The 21,456-nt window shown below is 40.8% G+C and overlaps 1 protein-coding gene and 1 pseudogene across 3 annotated transcripts in view; one reads left to right on the forward strand and one right to left on the reverse strand.

Annotated features, from left to right (window-relative positions):
• FGF13 (fibroblast growth factor 13) overlaps nucleotides 1-21,456 on the reverse strand; it is a gene marked incomplete at both ends in the record, with an annotated part of 500,426 nt that overhangs the window by 133,845 nt on the left and 345,125 nt on the right. The gene's annotated exons all lie outside the window — the stretch shown is intronic.
• On the forward strand, nucleotides 4,333-5,316 carry LOC309978138 (large ribosomal subunit protein uL22-like; annotated as a pseudogene). Its single transcript has one exon. The product of its transcript is annotated as a large ribosomal subunit protein uL22-like (transcript).

A 21,456-nucleotide genomic window follows, 5' to 3' on the forward strand; every position in this document is an offset into this window, starting at 1 on the left:
TGATGAGCAAGGCAGATGGGCTTCCCAAGTCTCCGGGACCAAGTGGGCGGTGATGGGGGAGAGGAGCAAACATGTCACTGTTCCCACTTGTACATTTTAAGAAACATTAAACATCAATAACAATTGCCCATTAGCCTAAGAACTTTGAAATACTGAACAATCAAATGATGAACATTATCCACTTTTCATAAAGCCATGCTACAATATATTGTTAAGTGGCTAAGGCATTACAACCAAAGTAAAATTTGGACTGTCCATATTCCATAACAGTTTATGTTTATAATCTTCCTTCTTAGCCGTCAATACTTTTGCTAAGGCACAAAAAATAATTTAGGATTAAGCAATTTAATACAAACTGTATTTCATGGAGGAGTTATTTCACAACTTGAGAACACAGACCATTCAGCGTCCATCAAGCGTCTACAGAACACACTTAAGGTACCATATGCCGGCAGTAGGACACACCCATGCCTTTATTTTGTTAAGATTCTTTCTAGTTTTTTCGGTTGATTTTGTTAAAGCCAACCCAGAAGGGGTTTTACCTTTACAAGTGTGTACATGGATAGATTCAAATAATCTTCCATACTCTTAACACAAGCCCAATGTACCATACAGTCCAGTGACACCAGTAGTACTGTCCTCTGTCCTGTCATTGTGCCACTCCTTTGCTCTAGGCCCTGTCTCAGGACCAGACTTGAAGGAGATGATGATCTACTAGAAGGGAGGAGATAATGGTTTCTACCCATTCCTCATAGGAACTAGTAAAAGTAGGACCGCAATAAGTAACTTATTTATTTATTTATTTATTCTTTGGCTGTGTTGGGTCTTCGTTGCTGCATGCGGGCTTTCTCTAGCTGCAGCGAGCGGGGGCTACTCTTCCTTGCGGTGCATGGGCTTCTCATTGCGGTGGCTTCTGTTGTTGTGGAGCACGGGCTCTAGGTGCGCGGGCTTCAGTAGTTGTGGTTCATGGGCTCAGTAGTTGTGGCTCGTGGGCTCTAGAGCGCAGGTTCCATAGTTGTGGCGCACGGGCTTAGTTGCTCCGTGGCATGTGGGATCTTCCTGGACCAGGGCTCGAACCCGTGTCGTCTGCATTGGCAGGTGGATTCTTAACCACTGCACCACCAGGGAAGTCCCAGTAACTTATTTTTTTTTTTTTCAGTAACTTATTTTTAAACTTAAAAAGTGAAAGAACTAATAGTGAAGTTTAGCTCACCCTACAAAACACACCTCAAATGCTTCCTCTGTAGCAACAGAGATGCTGATGATGATCCTGATGACGACGATGATGCCGAGAGCTAAAACGTACACAGCACTCACCAGAAGCTAGGCAAGGGCTTTGTACGTATTAACTCATTTCATCCTGACTTCATTCGTGTGAAGGGGGCACCGTATTCTCCCAATTTATAGACGAGGAGACTGAGGTATAGAGAAGTTTAGTACTTTGCCCAAAGTCTTCCAACTGGTAAGTAGCAAAATTAAGATTCAAACACAGACAGTTTGGAGCCAGAGGCCATGCTCTTATCTGCCACGCCAAACTGTTATGCCTTCCTAGAGCTTCCATAGCACCTCCACAGAGTCTGGCTTAACCTTACACAGTTGGCAGTTAACAGAAACGACTAGAACACAAGGCATGTTATCTAAGTGTCCACTTCCCCCACTTAATGGTGAGGTACTTGAAGCCAAGACCCATGTCTTATTTGTCTCTGTATGCTCCAGGGCCTCGCACAGCATCTAGACCTATTGTATGTCCAGAATAAATCTGTTACATGAACTAGTTTGAAATATTAGGCCGAGCCCTATGAAATTGACATTGTTACAAGTCAAAATAGTTCTTTTTCAATTTCATTTAGTTCAACCTTCTAGAACACAGACAGCACCTACCAGCTCGGAAGCAAACCTACTCTTCATGTTCTTTCAATGCTTTATTAATTCGTAGCACACTGATACTTACAGGAAGAGACTAACACCATCAGGTAGTTTACTCATCTACCACTGCCAAGACCAGAACATGGAAAAGTTGGTAGCCTGTGATTTACTTATGCAAACATTTCATGCCTCATTTTCCTCTACTGCAGGCACATAATAATGCCTCAGGGTACCCTACAACACCATTTTTAAAGGTCTCCAAACCAACAATGGCCCGGGCATTAGACGTTTTATCAAGGTGACATCCATCTTACCAATAACTTTCCAAAGCAAGTTTCCACTTCATCCCTATCCCCTTCTCTCATTCATTCATTTATTCATCAAGTAATTTTCAAGCATTTCTTCCAGGCTGGGCCTTGAGGATATAAAAAAAAAACCCACACACTCAGCTCCCACTGGTGGCTTTTTGTAACTCCTAAGTGGTAATAGCAGCTCGCTCCACGAGATGGCACTCTTAATTCTTCTTTGTATTCCTTTACTACCATGAAAGGTCGTATGATTTTTCCACTGTTGCAAAACAAATAGAACTAAGAGGGTTTTTTTCACGATTGATGTAGCTGACTGCTCATATGAACATATTTCAGACACTTCAAAACAATGGTTTTCTCAGGGACATTCAAATGTTACTTTGGGAGAGGGTGTATGTTGGGCATGTTGTGATGTGAAGAGGTTGGAACCTTCTCTTATTGCTGGTCCTGACCAAGAGAGCTCGCAGGCTTATGGAAAAGAAAGGCAGCAAGTTGCATAGAACACTGCAGGCAAAGAGCACTGCAGCAGAAAGTGCACTGAGGTAGGCGTTCTGAAATTCCTCATACTCAGTTGGCTCCATCCCCACTATTCCTACCCACACTGGTTCCAGATGCCCATGCCCACTCTCGCCTCGACCCTCTCTACCAAAGGCACAGGATTCAGCTGAGTTTGGCAAATTTTGACCAATGATTTTAATTCAAGAGAACAACCTAAGGCTGAAAAGAATAAGTAGGAAAATGACTATTTTTTGAATGCTGAATACTGAGCAGTTTGATAAGCAAAGTGCTTAGCAAACTTATTTCATTTAATACAAGAACCCTATGAGAAAGTTTTATGTACAAACACTTATGTAATACCTGATTCTAAGCACTTCACAAATATGATTTCATTTCAATTAATCATCATAACATTCCTATGAGGATATACGCTATTGTTATTTCCCTTCTATGGGAAACTGAGGCATAAAGGGATTACTTGACTTGCCAAAGGTCTAACAGCTGGGGTTCATAGCCAGGAATGTCAAACTCAGTGTCTGGGCTTTTATGCTGCATCTCTGTTTCAGAGAAAAAATATTAGGTCCGTTGGATAAGAATGCCCTCAAATTTCTGTTATGAAACTTATAAACTTACCTGACTCTGCACCTTCTCTGTTTGGCTAACATATTTACCAAAACATCCATGACACAATAAAAAAATCACCTGGCATGCCAAGGACCAGGAAAATCACAATGTGAATTTTAATAAAAGATAATCAACTAATGTCAACATTGAGATGACTTTGATGTTGGAATTATCTGACAAGGATTTTAAAGCAGCCATCATACAAATGCTTAAAGAACAATTAGAAATTCTCATGAAACAAATGAAAAAATATAGAATCTCAGAAAAGAAATACAAATTATAAAAAAGAACAAAAGGGAAATTATAAAAATGAAAAATACAATAATATAAATTTAAAAATCACTGGATGAAATCAATAGTAGATTGATGACAGAGGATAGAATCAGTGAACTTGAGAATGGATCAACAGAATTCACAAAATATGAATAACAGCAATTAAACAGACTGTAAAAAAAAAAATGAACAGAACCTCAGAGATCTGTGGAACAACAACAGAAGATCCAGTATTCATATCATAGGACTCCAAGAAGGAGAGGAAGAAAATGGAACTGAAAAAATGTAAAAACATAAGGGCTAAAAACTTCCCAAGTTTGGTGAAAGATGTAGACCTATAGATTCAAGATGCTGAGCAAACTCCAAATAGTATAAACACAAAGAAACGCATGCCAAGACACATTATAATTAAACTTCTGATGAATAAAGACAAAAAAGAAATCTTGAAAGCAGCCAAACAGAAAGAACACATTACCCAGAGAGAATACCAATTCGACTGACTGCATATTTCTCATCTGAAACCATGAAGAACAGGAGGGAGTTTCACAATCTTTCAAGTGAAATTCAAGAAAAGTTTTTCAAGAAAATTCTTTTCTCTGAGGAAGGCCATGCAAAGAGAATGAAAACACTAGCTACAGTCTGGGAGAAAATATTTGCAAACCACGTATCTGACTAAAACTATCTAGAGTATCTAGAATATACAGAGAACTGTCAAAGCTCAAGAGTAGCTTTTCCAGTAAACGGCCTGAGGTGACCTCTAAAAATGGTTCGCTATTCACTTGACCCAGAAAACCCCACAAAATCATGCAAGTCAAGAGGTTCAAATCTTTGTGTTCACTTTAAGAACGCTTGTGAAACTGCCCAGGCCATTAAGGGTCTGCATATCTGAAAAGCCACGAAGTATCTGAAGGATGTCACTTTGAAGAAGCAATGTGTGCCATTCCGTCGTTACAGTGGTGGAGTTGGCAGGTGTGCCCAGGCCAGACAGTGGGGCTGGAAGCAGGGTCGGTGGCCCAAAAAGAGTGCTGAATTATTACTGCACATGCTCAAAAATGCAGAGTAATGCTGAACTTAAGGGCTTAGATGTAGATTCTCTGGTCACTGAGCACATCCAGGTGAACAAAGCCCCCAAGATGCGGCACAGGACTTATAGAGCTCATGGTCGGATCAACCCATACATGAGGTCTCCCTGCCACACTGAGATGATCCTTACTGAAAAAGAACAGATTGTTCCTAAACCACAAGAGGAGGTTGCCCAGAAGAAAAAGACATCCCAGAAGAAACTGAAGAAACAAAAACTTATGGCCCGGGAATAAATGCCGCAAAAAATAAATGCAAATAAAAGTAAAAAAACAAAAAAACCAAAAAGCTCAAGAGTAAGAGTCAAAAAATCCAACTGAAAAAAAAATCGACAAAAGTCAAACAGATATTTCACCAAAGTGGATATATAGAGGGCCAATAAGCACATAAAAAACCATTCAAAATCATTAGCTATCAGGGAAACACAAATTAAAAGCACAATAAGATACCACCGTACACTTACTAAAATGGCTAAAATAAAAAGTAACAGGAGAAAATTCTGGTGATGATGCCAATAACTGGATCACTCATCTATTGCTCTTAAGAATGTAAAATGGTGCAGCCACTCTGGAAAATGGTTTAGCAGTCCCTTAAAAAATTAAACATGCAACTAACTATCAAATGACCCAGTAATTGCACTCCTAAGTATTTATCGCAGAGAAATGAAAACCCATCTTCACACAAAAATCTGTACAAATATGTTTATAGCAGCTTTATGTGTAAGATCGGAAAAAACCAGTAGGTAACAGCTCAGATGTTCTTTAATGGGTGAATGGTTATGCTAAGTGTGGTATGTCTATATCATGGAACTCAGGAATAAAAAGGAAAAAAGTTATTGATATGCACAATACCTGGGTGAATCTCAGGGAATTATGCTGAATGAGAAAAGCCAATTCCCAAAGTTTACATACTGTGTGATTTCACATATATAGCATTCAAGAAATGACAAAATTATAGAAATGGAAAAGAGATTAGTGGTCGCAAGCAGTTAGGGATGGCGGAGGGATGGTGAGAGGGATGCAGGAGGGTGACGTATGTGGTTATAAAAGAGCAACATGAGGGATCCATCTGGTGTTGGAACCGTGTGTAGTCCTAAGAGTGTCGATGCACACACAACTCACACAAGTGATAAAACTGTATAGAATTTAATATGTATACGCACACGCAAGTGCAGGTGGTGCTGGGGAAATCTGGGTAGAATCGGCATTTCATAGCAGTGTCAATGTCCTGGGTGGTATAGTGTACTGTGTTAATGCAGGATGTGATTGTTAGGGGAAGCTGGGCAGGTCATGCAAAAAAAATCTCTGTTTATTTCTTGCAACTAACTGCATGTGAATCTACAATTATACCAATAATAATTTCCATTAAAAAAATCAAGAGTTGCTCAGTCACTTAAGGCTCCATATTCCTGTCTAGCAACCACCTATTTTTTTAGTTTCCCTGCACAACCAGCTTCTGATTTCTCTGTCTCAACTTCCTCATCCCCAATCAATTCTCAGGCCACCACAATGGATACAATCACTCCACTGAAATGGCTCTTGTCAAGGTCAACAACGATCTTCTTGTCATTCTATCCCTATCTTTTTTTTGTTTTTTTTGGCGGTACGCGGGCCTCTCACTGTTGTGGCCTCTCCCGTCGCGGAGCACAGGCTCCGAACGCGCAGGCTCAGCGGCCATGGCTCACGGGCCCAGCCGCTCCGCGGCATATGGGCTCTTCCTGAACCGGGGCACGAACCCGTGTCCCCTGCATCGGCAGGTGGACTCTCAACCACTGCGCCACCAGGGAAGCCCTCTATCCCTACCTTACTTGATGTCTCACCCTGCTGACTGCTCCTTCCTCCTAGAAACATTCTTTCCCTCTCCGTCTTCACAGGTCACTCCTCAATCTCCCTTTTGGGCTCCTCTTTCTCTATCTGCCTGTTTCTCTTCCTTCCAGATCATTCAGTAATTAACTTCATCAAGACCTGCAAGGTACTCACCACCTTCTCACAGTTAATCATCTACCCTATGTCTTCAATTCACTCTATCCAAACCTTTGACTCAACAATCCATCACTGTATTCACTCTCTTGCAAACAAGCTTAGCTCACTAATTTCTCTCTCCCTCTATCACATCTGCCTTGCAAAGTCCCAACTTCAGTCAACTCTCCTCTCTGCCTACTACATCCCTCTATTTTAGCAGCTGAATATTGTCTGCAAAAACACACAGTAGTGTTGGCAGGTTTCGTTTTAAAATTTAAAACCCTGACTTTAAATTTCAAATGAGCCCTCTATGTTGCCTGAACATCACACCACTTGCTTTCATGTTCACATTCCTACTGCCAAAACAACGATTTCACAGCTTTCTCTCCCTTCTCAAACCTACAAACAAATCCAACATCTAACCTTTCGCTCACAGATGATGTTTTAGGCCCACTCAATTGACAAAGGAGCAGCCGTATAGTAAAATGTCCCTGCTTCTCTCTGTGGCTATCTCCTCCACTTGTGCGCAGTGTTCATCGCATCCCCTCTAGCCTTCTAAGGGGTCCCCTTCCTCTCATTATTCCCTCTCTTTCTTGCATCTCAAATTTCTCCCTCTCCCTCTGATCATCTTCAGCAGCAAATGGGCTTGCCTTAGGTATTCGCCATTTTTACAAAAAATTCCTTTTACCCTAAATCTCCATTCCACCTGCCACCTCATTTCTCATCCACTTCACAACAAAATCTCTTGTGTAAGTAGTCTGTAGTCACCATTTTGACTTTACATCTCTCATTTTTTAAAAATTTATTTATTTATTTTTGGCTGTGTTGGGTCTTCATTGCTGCATGCGGGCTTTCTCTAGTTGCGGCGAGCGGGGGCCACTCTACTGCGGTGCGTGGGCTTCTCATTGCGGTGGCTTCTCTTGTTGCGGAGCGCGGGCTCTAGGCGCACGGGCTTCAGTAGTTGTGGCACGCGGGCTCAGCAGTTGCGACTCGCGGGTTCTAGAGTGCAGACTCAGTAGTTGTGGCACATGGGCCCAGTTGCTCCGTGGCATGTGGGATCTCCCGGGACCAGGGCTCGAACCCCTGTCCCCTGCATTGGCAGGCAGACTCCCAAGCACTGCACCACCAGGGAAGCCCCTACATCTCTCATTTTTTCCTCAACTCTAATTCCAGTTTCTCTCCTCACCACTCACTCTACAGACACTGTTTTTGCAAAAGTTATCAATGACCTTCATGTCATCGAAGTCAGTGGTCTCTTCTCTGCTCTTAATTTACTTGATTCCCAGCAGGACTTGACATATCTGACTATTCCATCCATTTTAAAACCTGTTCTTCCCTTGGCTTCCAGAACGCTGCACTCTCCTGGTTCTATTTCTATCACACTGGCCTCTCTCCCAAACTGTTTTGCAGCCTCCTTTTCTTCTCATCCTAAGTGGCCTCATTCAGTCCTATAGCTTTAAATACTGTCTATGTACTGATGACTCCCAGGTTTACATTTCCGCTCATATCCAACTGCCTACTTGACATCGCCATTTGGATGTCTCATAGGCACCTTAAAACTACCACAGTCAAGTGAGGGGCGCCGGCTTGGGGTGTGTGTGCCTGGAGCACTCCAGACTCTGGTCACTTTCAGGAATATCTCCGTGGATTCCCAGCCGGGGGTTGGGCCAAAGCTCCTACATTGGGAGCTCCAAGTCTGAAACACTGAATTAACAGAGAATCTCCGACCCCAGGGAATATTCATCGGAGTGAGGTCTCATGGAGGTCCTCATTTCAGCACCAAGACCCAGCTCTACCCAACAGCCTACAAACTCCAGTGTTGGAAGCCTCAGGCCAAATAACCAGTAAGACAGGAACACAATCCCACTCATAAAAAATAAATAAATAAATAAGACGGCAAAAAAAAAAAAAAAAGGTCACAGATGAAGGAGCAGGTAAAAACCTATAAGACCAAATAAATGAAGAAGAAATAGGCAATCTATCTGAAAAAGAATTCAGAGTAATGATAGTAAAGATGATCCCGAGTCTTGGAAATAGAATGGAGGCATGGATTGAGAAAATGTTAAACAAGAAATGTTTAACAAGGATCTAGAAGATCTAAAGAACAAACAAACAGAGATGAACAACACAATAACTGAAATGAAAAATACACTAGAAGGAATCAATAACAGAATGACTGAGGCAGAAGAACGAATAAGTGAGCTGGAAGACAAAATGGTGGAAATAACTGCCAAGGAGCAGAATAAAGAAAAAAAAGAATGAAAAGAATTGAAGACAATCGCAGAGACCTCTGGAACAACACTAAAGGCACCAACATTCGAATTATAGGGGTCCCAGAAGAAGAAGAGAAACAGAAAGCATCTGAGAAAGTATTTGAAGAGATTATAGTTGAAAACTTCCCTAACATGGGAAAAGAAATAGTCACCCATGTCCAGGAAGCATAGAGGGTCCCATACAGGATAAACCCTAGGAAAAACACAGCAAGACACATATTAATCAAAGTAACAAAAATTAAATTCAAAGAAAAAAATATTAAAAGCAGCAAGGGAAAAACAAAAAATAACATAGAAAGAAATCCCCCTAAGGTTATCAGCTGACTTTTCAGCAGAAACTCTGCAGGCCAGAAGGGAGTGGCAGGATATAGTTAAAGTGATGAAAGAGAAAAACCTACAACCAAGATTACTCTACCCGGCAAGGATCTCATTCAGATTTGATGGAGAAATCAAAAACTTAACAGACAAGCAAAAGCTAAGAGAATTCAGCACCACCAAACCAGCTTTACAACAAATGCTAAAGGAACGTCTCTGGGCAGGAGCCAGAAGAGAAGGAAAAGACTTACAATAACAAGCCCAAAACAATTAAGAAAATGGTAATAGGAACATACATAGTGATAATTACCTTAAATGTAAATGGATTAAATACTCCAACCAAAAGACACAGACTGGCTGAATGGATACAAAAACAAGACCCATATACATGCTGTCTACAAGAGACCCACTTCAGACCTAGGGACACATACAGACTGAAAGTGAGGGGATGGAAAAAGGTACTCCACGCATATGGAAATCAGAAGAAAGCCGGAGTAGCAATACTTATATCAGACAAAATAGACTTTAAAATGAAGACTGTCACAAGAGACAAAGAAGGACACTGCATAATGATCAAAGGATCAATTCAAGAAGAAGATTTAACAGTTGGAAATATACATGCACCCAACGTACAATCACCTCAAAGCAAATGCTAATAGCCATAAAAGGAGAAATAGACTTAACACAATAATAGTGTGGGACTTTATCATCCCACTTACATCAATAGTCAGGTCATCCAGACAGAAAATCAATAAGGAAACACAGGTGCTAAATGACACATTTGACCAGATGGACTTAGTTGATACTTATAGAGCATTCCATCGGAAAGCAGCAAAATACACATTCTTTTCATGTGCACATGGAACATTCTCCAGGATACATCACATGCTGGGTCACAAAGTGAGCCTTGGCAAATTTAAGAAAACTGAAATCATACCAAGCATCTTTTGCAACCACAACGCTATGAGGCTAGAAATCAACTACAAGAAAAAACTGCAAAAAAATAAACACGTGGAGGCTAAACAACATGCTAATAAACAACCAATGGATCACTCAAGAAATCAAAGAAATTAAAAAATACCTAGAGACAAATGAAAACAAAAACATGATGATCCAAAACCTATGGGATGCACCAAAAGCAGTTCTAAGAGAGAAGTTTATAGCGATACAAACTTACCTCAGGAAACAAGAAAAACCTCAAATAAACAACCTAACCTTACACTTAAAGCAACTAGAGAAAGAAGAACAAACAAAATCCTAAGTTAGTAGAAGGAAAGAAATCTTAAAGATCGGAGCAAAAATAAAGGAAATAGAGACGAGGAAAACAATAGGAAACTTCAATTAAACTAAAAGCTGGTTCTTTGAAAAGATAAACAACATTGATAAACGTTTAGCCAGACTCATCTATAAAAAAAAATGGAGAGGGCCCAAAGCAATAAAATCAAAAATGAAAAAGGAGAAGTTACAAGCAACCCCACGGAAATACAAAGAATCATGAGACTACTCTGAGCAACTATATGCCAATAAAATGGACAACCTATAAGAAATGGATACAGTCTTAGAAAGGTACAATCCCTCAAGACTGAACCAGGAAGAAACAGAAAATATGAACAGATCAAATTGCCAGCACTGAAATTTAAACAGTAATTTAAAAACTCCTAATAAACAAAAGTCCAGGACCAGATGGTTACATGGGTAAATTCTACCAAACATTTAGAGAAGAGTTAACAGCTATCCTTCTGAAACTATTCCAAAAAATTGCAACATGTGTTCCTTTTGGAAGGAACACTTCCAAATTCATTCTATGAGGCCACAATCACCCTGATACCAAAAAGAGGCAAAAATATCACAAAAAAAGAAAATTACAGGCCAATATCACTGATGAACATACATGCAAAAATCTTCAACAAAATACTAGCAAACCGAACACAATGATACATTAATAGAATCATACATCATGATCAAGTGGGATTTATCCCAGGGATGCAAGGATTTTTCAATATCCACAAATCAATCAATGTGATACACATTAACAAATTGAAGAATAAAAACCATATGATCATCTCAATAGATGCAGAAAAAATTTTTTGATAAAATTCAACATCCATTTATAATAAAAACTCTCCAGAAAGTGGGCACAGAGAGAATATACCTCAACCTAATAAAGGTATGATACACCCATAGCTAACTTCATACTCAAAGGTGAAAAGCTGAAAGCATTCCCTCTCGAATAGGAGCAAGACAAGGATGCCAACTCTCACCACTTTTATTCAACATAGTTTTGGAAGTCCTAGCCACAGCAATCAGAGAAGAGAAAGAAATAAAAGAATATAAATTCGAAAATAAGTAGAACTTTCACTGTTTGGAGGTGACATGATCCTGTGCATAGAAAATCCTAAAGACACTACCAGAAAACTACTAGAGCTCACCAGTGAATCTGGTAAAGTTGCTGGTACAAAATAAATATACAGAAATCTGTTGCATTTCTATACACTGCCAATGAAATATCAGAAAGAGAAACTAAGGAAACACTCCTATTTACTATCACATTAAAAAAAATACCTAGGAATAAGCCTATCAAAAGAGGCAAAAGACCTGTACTCTGAAAACTATAAGACATTGATGAAAGAATTGAAAACCATACAAACAGATGGAAAGATATATTGTGTCCTTGCATTGGAAGAGTCAATATTGTTAAAATGACTGTAGTACCCAAGGCAATCTACAGATCCAATGCAATCCCTATCAAATTACCAATGGCATTTTTCACAGAAATGAAACAAAAAATTAAAATATTTGTATGGAAACACAAAAGACCCCAAATAACCGAAACAATCTTGAGAAAGAATAACAGAAACATAACTGGAAGAATCATGCTCTCTGACTTCAGACTATACTACAAAGATACAGTCATCAAAACAGTATGGTACGGACACAAAAACAGACATGTAGATCAATGGAACAGGATAAAAAGCCCAGAGATTAAATCCACATAGTTATGGTCAATTAAACTATGACAAAGGGGGCAAGAATATATAATGGAGAAAAGACAGTCTCTTCAATAAGTGGTGCTGGGAAAAGTGGACAGCTACATGTAGAAGAATGAAATCAAACATTCTCTAACACCATATACAAAAATAAACTCAAAATGGATCAAAGACCTAACTGTAAGACCAGGTACTACAAAACTCCTAGAGGAAAACATAGGCAGAACACTCTTTGACATAAATTGCAGCAATATTTTATTGGATCCATCTCCTAGAGTAATGGAAATAAAAATAAAAGTAAACAAATGGGGCATAATCAAACTTAAAAGCTTTTGCACAACAAAGGAAACCATAAACAAAACAAAAAGACAATCTGCGGTCTAGGAGAAAATATGCAAATGATGCAACCAACAAGGGATTAATTTCTAAAATATAAAAACAGCTCATACAAATTAATATTGTTAAAAAACAAACAACTTAATCAAAAAATGGGCAGAAGACCTAAATAGACATTTCTCCAAAGAAGACATACACCCAGTCAACAAGTGCATGAAAAGATGCTCAATATCGCTAATTATTAGAGAAATGTAAATCAAAACTACAATGAGGTATCACCTCACACCGGTCAGAATGGCCATCATTAAAAAGTCTACAAACAATAAATGCTGGAGAGGGTGTGGGGAAATGGGAACCTTCCTACACTGTTGATGGGAATGTAAATTGGGCAGCCACTATGGAAAATAGTATGAAGGTTCCTTAAAAAACTAAAACTAGAACTACCATATGATCCAGCAATCCCACTCCTGGGCATATATCTGGAGAAAACTCTAATTCAAAAAGATACATGCACCCCAATGTTCATAGCAGCACTATTTATAATAGCCAATACATGGAAACAACCTAAGTGTCCATTGACAGATGAATGGATAGAGAAGATGTGGTATATATATATATATATATATATATATATATATATATATATATATAGACAATGGAATATTACTCAGCCATAAAAAAGAATGAAATAATGCCATTTGAAGCAACATGGATAGACCTAGAGATTATCATACAAAGTGAAGTAAGTCAGAAAGAAAAAGACAAATATATGATATCGCTTATATGTGGAATCTAAAAAAGTGATATAAATCAACTTTTTTACAAAACAGGAACAGACTCACAGACATAGAAAACAAACTTATGGTTACCAAAGGGGACAGTGGGGTGGGGACGGAGAGAGAAATTAGGAGTTTGGGATTAACATATACACACTACTATTTATAAAATAGATAACCAACAAGGACCTACTGTATAGCACAGGGAACTATGTTCAATATCTTGTAATAACCTATAATGGAAAGGAATCTGAAAAAGAATATACATATGCGTGTGTGTGTGTGTGTGTGTGTGTGTGTGTATAACTGAATCACTTGGCTGTACACCTAAACTAACACAACATTGTAAATTAACTATATTTCAATTTTAAAACATGGTTAAAAAAATCATATCATTCATTTCCTTACTTAAAATCTTCCAGGGACTACCCAAGAGACTTAGAATAAAATCTAAACTCCTTTTCCTCCCTATTTTCCCAACCAGTCCTGTGGGAAAAGCCAGGGAGGGATTTCACCCTCCACTTTCCAGAAAACAAACTGGGGAAGAGGGCAAGGGAACGAACATATAAACACCCACTCCATATCTGCACTGGAGGAGGAGAAGGTTGTTTTATTTATAGGAAATTAAAAGCCCTTGGCAGTTCTTTACCAAGCCTGGGTCAAATAGTCTGGCACCTCCAGGGTCTTCCCGGGGGACTAATTTCCATGTTTCTCTAATCTGAAGCCCCTGCTTCAAGTGGGCTGGTTTCTCCAAGGTGTTACAGTGAACCAGAGAACTTCCTGCCTCCAAGAGTTTGTTAGAATTCCCCCAACCATCTCTTTACCTCACTTCCTACTGTCCTTTCTCACCACCCAGCAAAATGCAACCATCATTCACTACCGTGGCCAGAGGGCAGCACTGACAAAAGGAAAGGTAATGAAAACCTTGGCCTTCTGTCTTCTGGTCCAGCTAGATCTGCAACTAAGTAGCTGTGTGACTCTGGGCAAGCCACATAACCACTCTGAGGCTTAATGTTATTGAAATGGTCCCTGTTAACACTAAGATTCCAAAATCAACTGCTAGTTTTCCAGTTGCAATACATTACCAATTCTACTAGCATCAGGTCAAAGAGAGGAAATGTAATCGTTTTATAAGAAGTAAACAAAGGGCTTCCCTGGTGGTGCAGTGGTTGACAGTCCACCTGCCGATGCAGGGGACACGGGTTCGTGCCCCAGTCCGGGAAGATCCCACATGCCGCGGAGCGGTTGGGCCCAGGAGCCATGGCCGCTGAGCCTGCACGTCCGGAGCCTGTGCTCCGCAACGGGAGAAGCCACAACAGTGAGAGGCCCGTGTACCACAAAAAAAATAAAAAATAAAAAAGAAATAAAGAAATAAACCAAAAAAAATCATTGGGACTTTCCGCTTTTTCCTTGGAAAACCTTCATGGTTAACCAATGATTCAATCTTTCTTTAGTGGGACAGGGAAATCTTTAAGCTCCTGAACCAAACTGCCAATATCTGCTCACTTACTAGCTTCCATTTGCAAGAGTTTGAGACTAATTTCTTTAAAGTGGTGGATCCTGCTTGACTTTTCAAAGCAGAAGATTTTTCCTCATTATCTGCACTGTGAAAATGTTTTAAAAGAAATTAAATGAGGAACGATTACTTGCTATTTGAATTAGCCCTTAATCACCCAGAGCTCCAGGGATGCGCTGTCTCTGGTGGCCCAGATTTTGCTGCACAGAGAAAGTACGCTGGGCAAACCCAAACTGCCTGCCCAGTGCCCAAGCCTAAGTGAGGCTTCACAGCCTTTCAGCCTCTTTCCTCTCCTATATCCTATCCGTCATCTGGTCCTGGATCTACCCAGAAACACTTTCTAGATATGTTCAGACCCAAAGAGCCAGCCCTTCCCCCTTCACCTATCTTAATGCTTTTTTTTTTGTTTTCACATCTCTGTGCCTTTGTCCTTTGCATTTAATAAAATCTCTGCCTCTGATATCCAGGCTTAGTTCCCATTCCACCCTCTCATATGTAGCTGAAATTGCCCCTCCTCTGTGAAGTCTCCGCCCCTGCCCTTCCTAAAATGAGCAGGAGCGTCTCACAGTAACTTTCAGAAGTTCCCCGTCAGGGCTGTCTTCTTTATCTCTGTATCGCCAGCATCTGGCACAAGGCTGGTGAATTTGCAAAGTAGAGTTGACCCTTGAACAACACGAGTGTGAATTGCGCAGGTCCACTTACACGCGAATATTTTTTTCACTAGATACATAGTACAGAACATGCTAGATGATCCACGATTGGTTGAACCTGCAGATGCAGAACCTCGGATACAGCCAGCCAACTATCAGGTTCTAGGCAGATTTCTGACTCTGTGGAGGGTCGGTGCCCCTAATCCCCCCATTGTTCAAGGGTCAGCAGCACTTACTCACTGTCTATTGAGCACGAGAATGGATCCTCAGAACCTGGATTTGCACATGCAGGAAACAAAAGTTCTACTTCCTTGGCCTGATGCTTACTATGATGTCAAAGCCCGCCTTCTGTATGTCACAGTTCGCTGGCCGCTTTCTTTAGGGAAGTCCTTTTCCTCTACTATTGATTGTGGTAATGCATGTGAACTGAGGTCCAAAGACTTAACAGCTGTTTTGTACTTGACTGCAATCAAAGGAGGCAGGAACCAGGCTAATGTGGACTGTTGACCTGGAAGGCTCCCTCGGTGGTCTGAATTGTAATATCTTGATGTCTGCAGCAACACTGTTAACTTCTGTACAAAGCAAGATATTTAAGAACAGTCAGGCTGGTTTTGTCACTCTAATGACCCTAATTGGAATTTGCCAGTAAAACAAGAAGAAAATCTCCATGAGCATTCGGCTAGGAAAGTAAAAAGCAATTCAAAAGGGTTCACTTGTTAGTTGTCTACATTTCTCAACTTTTCCCCAGGACATATTTAAAATCTACGAATTTTGACAGGAAAGACATTAGCTTTGATCTGTGGTCTGGATATCAAAGTGTTTACCATAGTTAAAATGTTGGCTCCTTAAAACATAATTAACCCCTAGCCCCTTCACCCCTTTTTAAACTCTTCAAATTTACGCAATTTCACCCAAGAGTGCCTGTAACTTAACTGTACCCCAAGGAATTAATTTTCAGGGGCATACGTTGAGTGGTGTTTCTAGTTTCTCACAATCATACCATCTTTCTCCTTCTAAAAGCTCAGTCTTCTCTACAGGAGGACCAAGATGCATCTCTGCATTGCTCCACAGTGCATGGTAGGACGTCTAGCATAGATTCTGCCCTCTCGGAGTTGTAGCTGATGACAACACAATAACAATAATGAATATAAACATGCATTGACACCAACTATAGCTTCTGCAACTTTTACTATTAAATCTTAGCATCTCTGTAAGATGAGGGTTATTATCCCTATTGTGTGTGCATGAGGAAACTGAGCTTTAAGAGATTTTCAGTGTCTTGCCCCAAATTGTGGTTAGTGGGTGGCAGAGCCAGGAAACAAAGCCATGTCTCTCTGTCCCCAAAGCCAAGACACTTTTTTCTCTTACAGGAGCCTCTGACCAAAATGGATTGCTTCATCTCATTTCTGTTCTGCAGGTGAACAAACTGAGTCCTAGAGAAGGTCAGTGAACATGTCCAAGGTCACATCAAAAGGAAGTGTTTTGAGTAACTTCAAACCCAGTTCTGTGAGATTCCTAAGTTCTTGCGATCTCTCTTATACTACCCTGTTTACACGAATGGATGGACCTCAGTTGACCTGAGACTGATCTCATGGGGTGTCAGGGTAGCTTGGGGACTGGAGGGCGCAATGGGTGAGTGGCCATATTTTAAAAGGTAGGAGGGGAGGGTAGCCACCATCTTATCCTCCTATTCCTTAGTGACTCAGTTTGGCCCTGGGCAGCCTGATTCCCTGTGGTTCAGAGCACTGGTGGGGGACGCTGATTCTCACACAAGATATGTACACATCCTAATCCCTGAACCTGTGAATATTGCCATATTTGAAAAAAGAGGCAGATGTCATTAAATTAAGGATCTTGAGATGAGATCATCCTCAATTATCTGGGTGGGCCCTAAATCCAATTACAAATGTCCTTATAAAGGAAAGGCAAGGGATATTGGAGAAAGAGGAGAAAAAGACACAGTAGAAGAGGAGGTGATATGAAGACAGGCGTAGATTAAAGTGATGAAGTTACAAACCAAGGAACACCAAGGAATGCCTGAAGCCACCCCAAACTAGAAGAGGCAAGGAACAGATGCTCTCCTAGAGCCTCTGGACGGAGTGCACCACTGCCAAAACTCGATCTTGGGTTTCTGGCCTCCAGAAATGCGAAAGAATAAAATTCTGTTGTTTTAGGCCACCAAGTCTGTGGCCATTTGTTATGGCTGCCACAGGAAACTAATCCACGCCGAGTGTGGCTTGAGGTGCTTCCATCTGCAGACACACAAAAAGAGAGCTCTGTCTACCTCTAGGACTGAGAAGTTTGATCATGAGAAACCCCCAACCAGGAAATCCAGGGTGCTCAGAATGCAGAGTGCAGGGCAATCTTAGACTGTAACGTACAAGGAGTAAGCGGATGGCGGTCAGGGCCTAGCAAAAGCCCTGTGATTAGAAACATCTGGGCTAATACAGGTGCCATGAAAATCTTGATAGGCATGAAAGTAAGGATTCTAACAAACTAGGCATCAATACCACACAAGATGTACTAACCTATAAACATGAAGGATTCAGCAAGGCTTCAATGAGGACAATTTGTCCTGCCTTTACACTTCACCTGAAGCTGCATGATGTGGAGAAATGAGCATAGACTGTGCTCTAAAAACCTTGGGTTTCATTTCTGGCCCTGTCCTAGGTCCCAGAGTCATTGAGCTGACAATGAGTAGACACTTTCTCAGTTTCCTTAACTGCAAAATTGAGACACTGCCAGGAACAATCTCATTGAGATGTCAGGACTGAGTTAAATATTACAAGTTTACATGAAGAATCACTGACACAAAACAAGTGCTCACTAAATACTAGCTGGTGTTCTCTTCAGTCATGAGACCTCAGCCTGCAGCTCTGTCACTGCCATCCTTTCCTTGCGCTGGTTCAAGAGTAAGAGGCAAGATCTATTCTCACAGCCAATGTTCTAACCTAAGTGTAAGATGGCTCAGAGCAGGAGCCTCCTCTCCATCCTGGACCGAAGTCTCAAAATGGTGAAATCCAATGGACTTCATAGCTCTGAAAAAGAGTGGATGGCTTCCCACTTTATCTGCCCATTGTTTCTCAGATCTTATAGCAGAATTCCCTGAGTGAGGTATGTGACTTTTCTTAACCATTATTTATTTGTAACTTACGATAAAATTTTAGTCACATTCATGAAATGAATGATTCATTGAGATTACATTTTAAAAACTGAAATCAACAGTACAATGCAAGCTACCATCCCAGTTACTGGGCTAGACTCTGGCATGACATTTTGTGATGGCAGTCACTTCAGTGGCTGGGAAGACTGGATGACGCAAGGGACATGGCATCAGGAATGAGTACTTTCTATGAAGTCACATTTCATTTACATCGTGACATCAAACGACTGAATTCATTTTCATCTGTTACGCTCGGTTCTTGGGCCTTACCTGGAGTCTAATCTGTCAGATCCTTTCAGAGGTGTTACCAGTGAAATCTGTCAGCATGACAAGTGGTCTCTTTTATTCTTACTGTTAAGTGTTCCTGCATTCTGGGATTCTGACAACTGAGAAAACTCCTGTAACTTCTTATTTAATCATGGGACGCCTCAGAGGTGAAGAAACAGACCTATTGTCTGAAAGGCAATAATTTTGTTTTAAAATATTCGCCAGTGAAAGGAAAGGTCAGGCTAGAGTAAGGAAAATTCAGTGCTACCAAGTCACAAGTTCATTCTGCTGTAGCGCATCAGTCATTTAAAGGAGAAAAAACCAGAATGGTAAGTAACTCCAGCCAGGAATAATACCATGTATGTGTTTGTCCTTAATGGAAGAGGTATTCTGACATTCTGTGCTGTGTCTGACATCTTAGAGCTTCTCCACAGAAGTGTGGTTTTCTTCGTTTTGTTGGGAGTTCTCTTTATAACTATAAACACAGGGTATAAGAAGGGTCAAGTTATTCCCTCAAGAAGGTAAACTGTAGGTGGAATGGAGCCAAATTAATTAACTCCTACATAGGTTTAAGTTATTTATAAACCTGAGAAATAAGCATAGCCTGGATTTACAAGTGTCTGTAGCTAACACACTTAACTCTTGATGAACCAGCTAAAAATACTCCAATCCTCATTTCTACACTGGGGGAATTTTGGTTTAGCCAAGTCAGTTCTGCCATAATGAACCCAGGCTAGTTTGCACCGTGGGTTATTTCTGTGAGTTACTGACACACCCACTGTGAATCATCAAGACCCATCCAGATGGAATGGCTGTCATGGATTCTTGGCAGATAACACGTGAATGGCAGGTCTTGAGCAGGTGAGCCTCAGGAACACACACAGTCTACGTTGTGAGACACGTTACACAAGTTGTAAGGCGTATGTTTGGGAATACACAACGAGTTGTGAAGATCATCGGGGAGTGATTCTTTTCATAGACAACATGGCTCACATAAGGGTCCCATTGCAGTCGAGTTCAGAAAGACTTTGTAGAAGCAGAAAGAGTTATAGAACCGGACTAGACCAGACAAGTCTGAAGATGGGGACCATAAGCAATAAATATAATGTATTGTCCAAATCGGGGCATTTTTGAAGATGAAATGAGGAGTTATTAATAATTGCCTCAAGACCTAGTTCTAAGGCATGGGGAGGGCACTGCTAATATTATAACTGATATTGGCAACAGACAGAGAACATCTTGCATGATGCCTGGCATGTAGAAAAGTTTGATAAAGTTTTGTTGGATGAATAAATAAAGTAAAATTGGATCCCTTTATTTCTCCAAAGCCTTTCCGTCAAACATCCATTGCGGTTGTTATACCATTATTAAGAACTTCATGGTAGCCATGGTTTTGATTCAATTTTGTTATAATAAAGGGAGAAACTGGAGTTATAACCACCAAATCCAATGGTTTTGTCTCAGCTTACACTCTCCTTGATCTTCTGAAGAATCTAACAGTATTGGCCACCGCTCTCTTACCTTGGTTTCCATGACATTGTGCTGTCCTGGTTCGCTACTTACTTTTCTGACCACTGCTCCCTGTTCCCTTCTCCTAGTTTCTCTTTGTCTTTTTCTTCCTCGGCCCTAAAACCAGGTATTCAAGGGGGCCATCCTCGACTACTTGCCCTCTCTTTCTACCCATGTTCCCTAGTGGTCTCATCTACTCTGTGTACTCCTCACACAATTCTTAAATTTGGGACTCCCTCCAAAGCATCAATTCTACAATACGATGTTGCGCCTGCACCTCGGACTCATCTTTTTGAAACAGAACTCAACATGTTAAATCAACTCTTCCTTCTGCTGTCTTTCTTTGAAAGGCACCTCCATTTGTCAAGGGACCAAGTCTTGAAGCCTCAAGCTCATCATTTTTTTCTTCCCTCTGAGCCATACATCCAAGACAACACCAAGTTCTCCTGGACCTTTTTAGCGAATTACTCCTCCATTTGCCCAACTCTAAATGCAACTGCCTTGGTTGAGGCCTACCATCTCTTTCTTGCTATGGTGTTATCAACCTCCTAATTAGCCTTTCTGCTTTCATTTCTAGCTTCCCAATCCAAATCACTGGGGTTTGAAGTTTCCTCTATTTGGATGTCAAGGCATGACCTATCTTAGCTGCATAATTGCTACTGCTGAAAAACAAGAGAGGTGATTCAGAGGTGATGCAAGCGCTAGAGAAAGTGAGTAGAAATCGCTACAATCCCTTCTAATAGCTGAAAGGGCAGGTAGGAGATAGGGGACTGGAAACTGAGTCAGGAGGGTAGGAGCTGCTTCCTATTTATCGGGGTCCATTCGGTGTCCTTCATCTCTACTGGGGTTGCCCAGGAAGCAAACGTAAATGCAATGTTGCTTTCTGGGCGGCAGAGTGAGTCTCGATTTGATGCCAGGTGGTGGGGTAGCACCCAGTCTGATTTAGGACTAAGAAGCAAATGACGGCAAGAATCCACCCTTTGAAAAACAGTGCCTACTTTGGAGCAGTCAGTGCCATCCTTTCTGACTGAGTTCCAGAAAGGAGTCAGTTTCG

The sequence above is a fragment of the Leucopleurus acutus genome (assembly GCF_964270905.1).
Source record: "Leucopleurus acutus genome assembly, chromosome: X".
Lineage (NCBI taxonomy): Eukaryota > Metazoa > Chordata > Mammalia > Artiodactyla > Delphinidae > Leucopleurus > Leucopleurus acutus.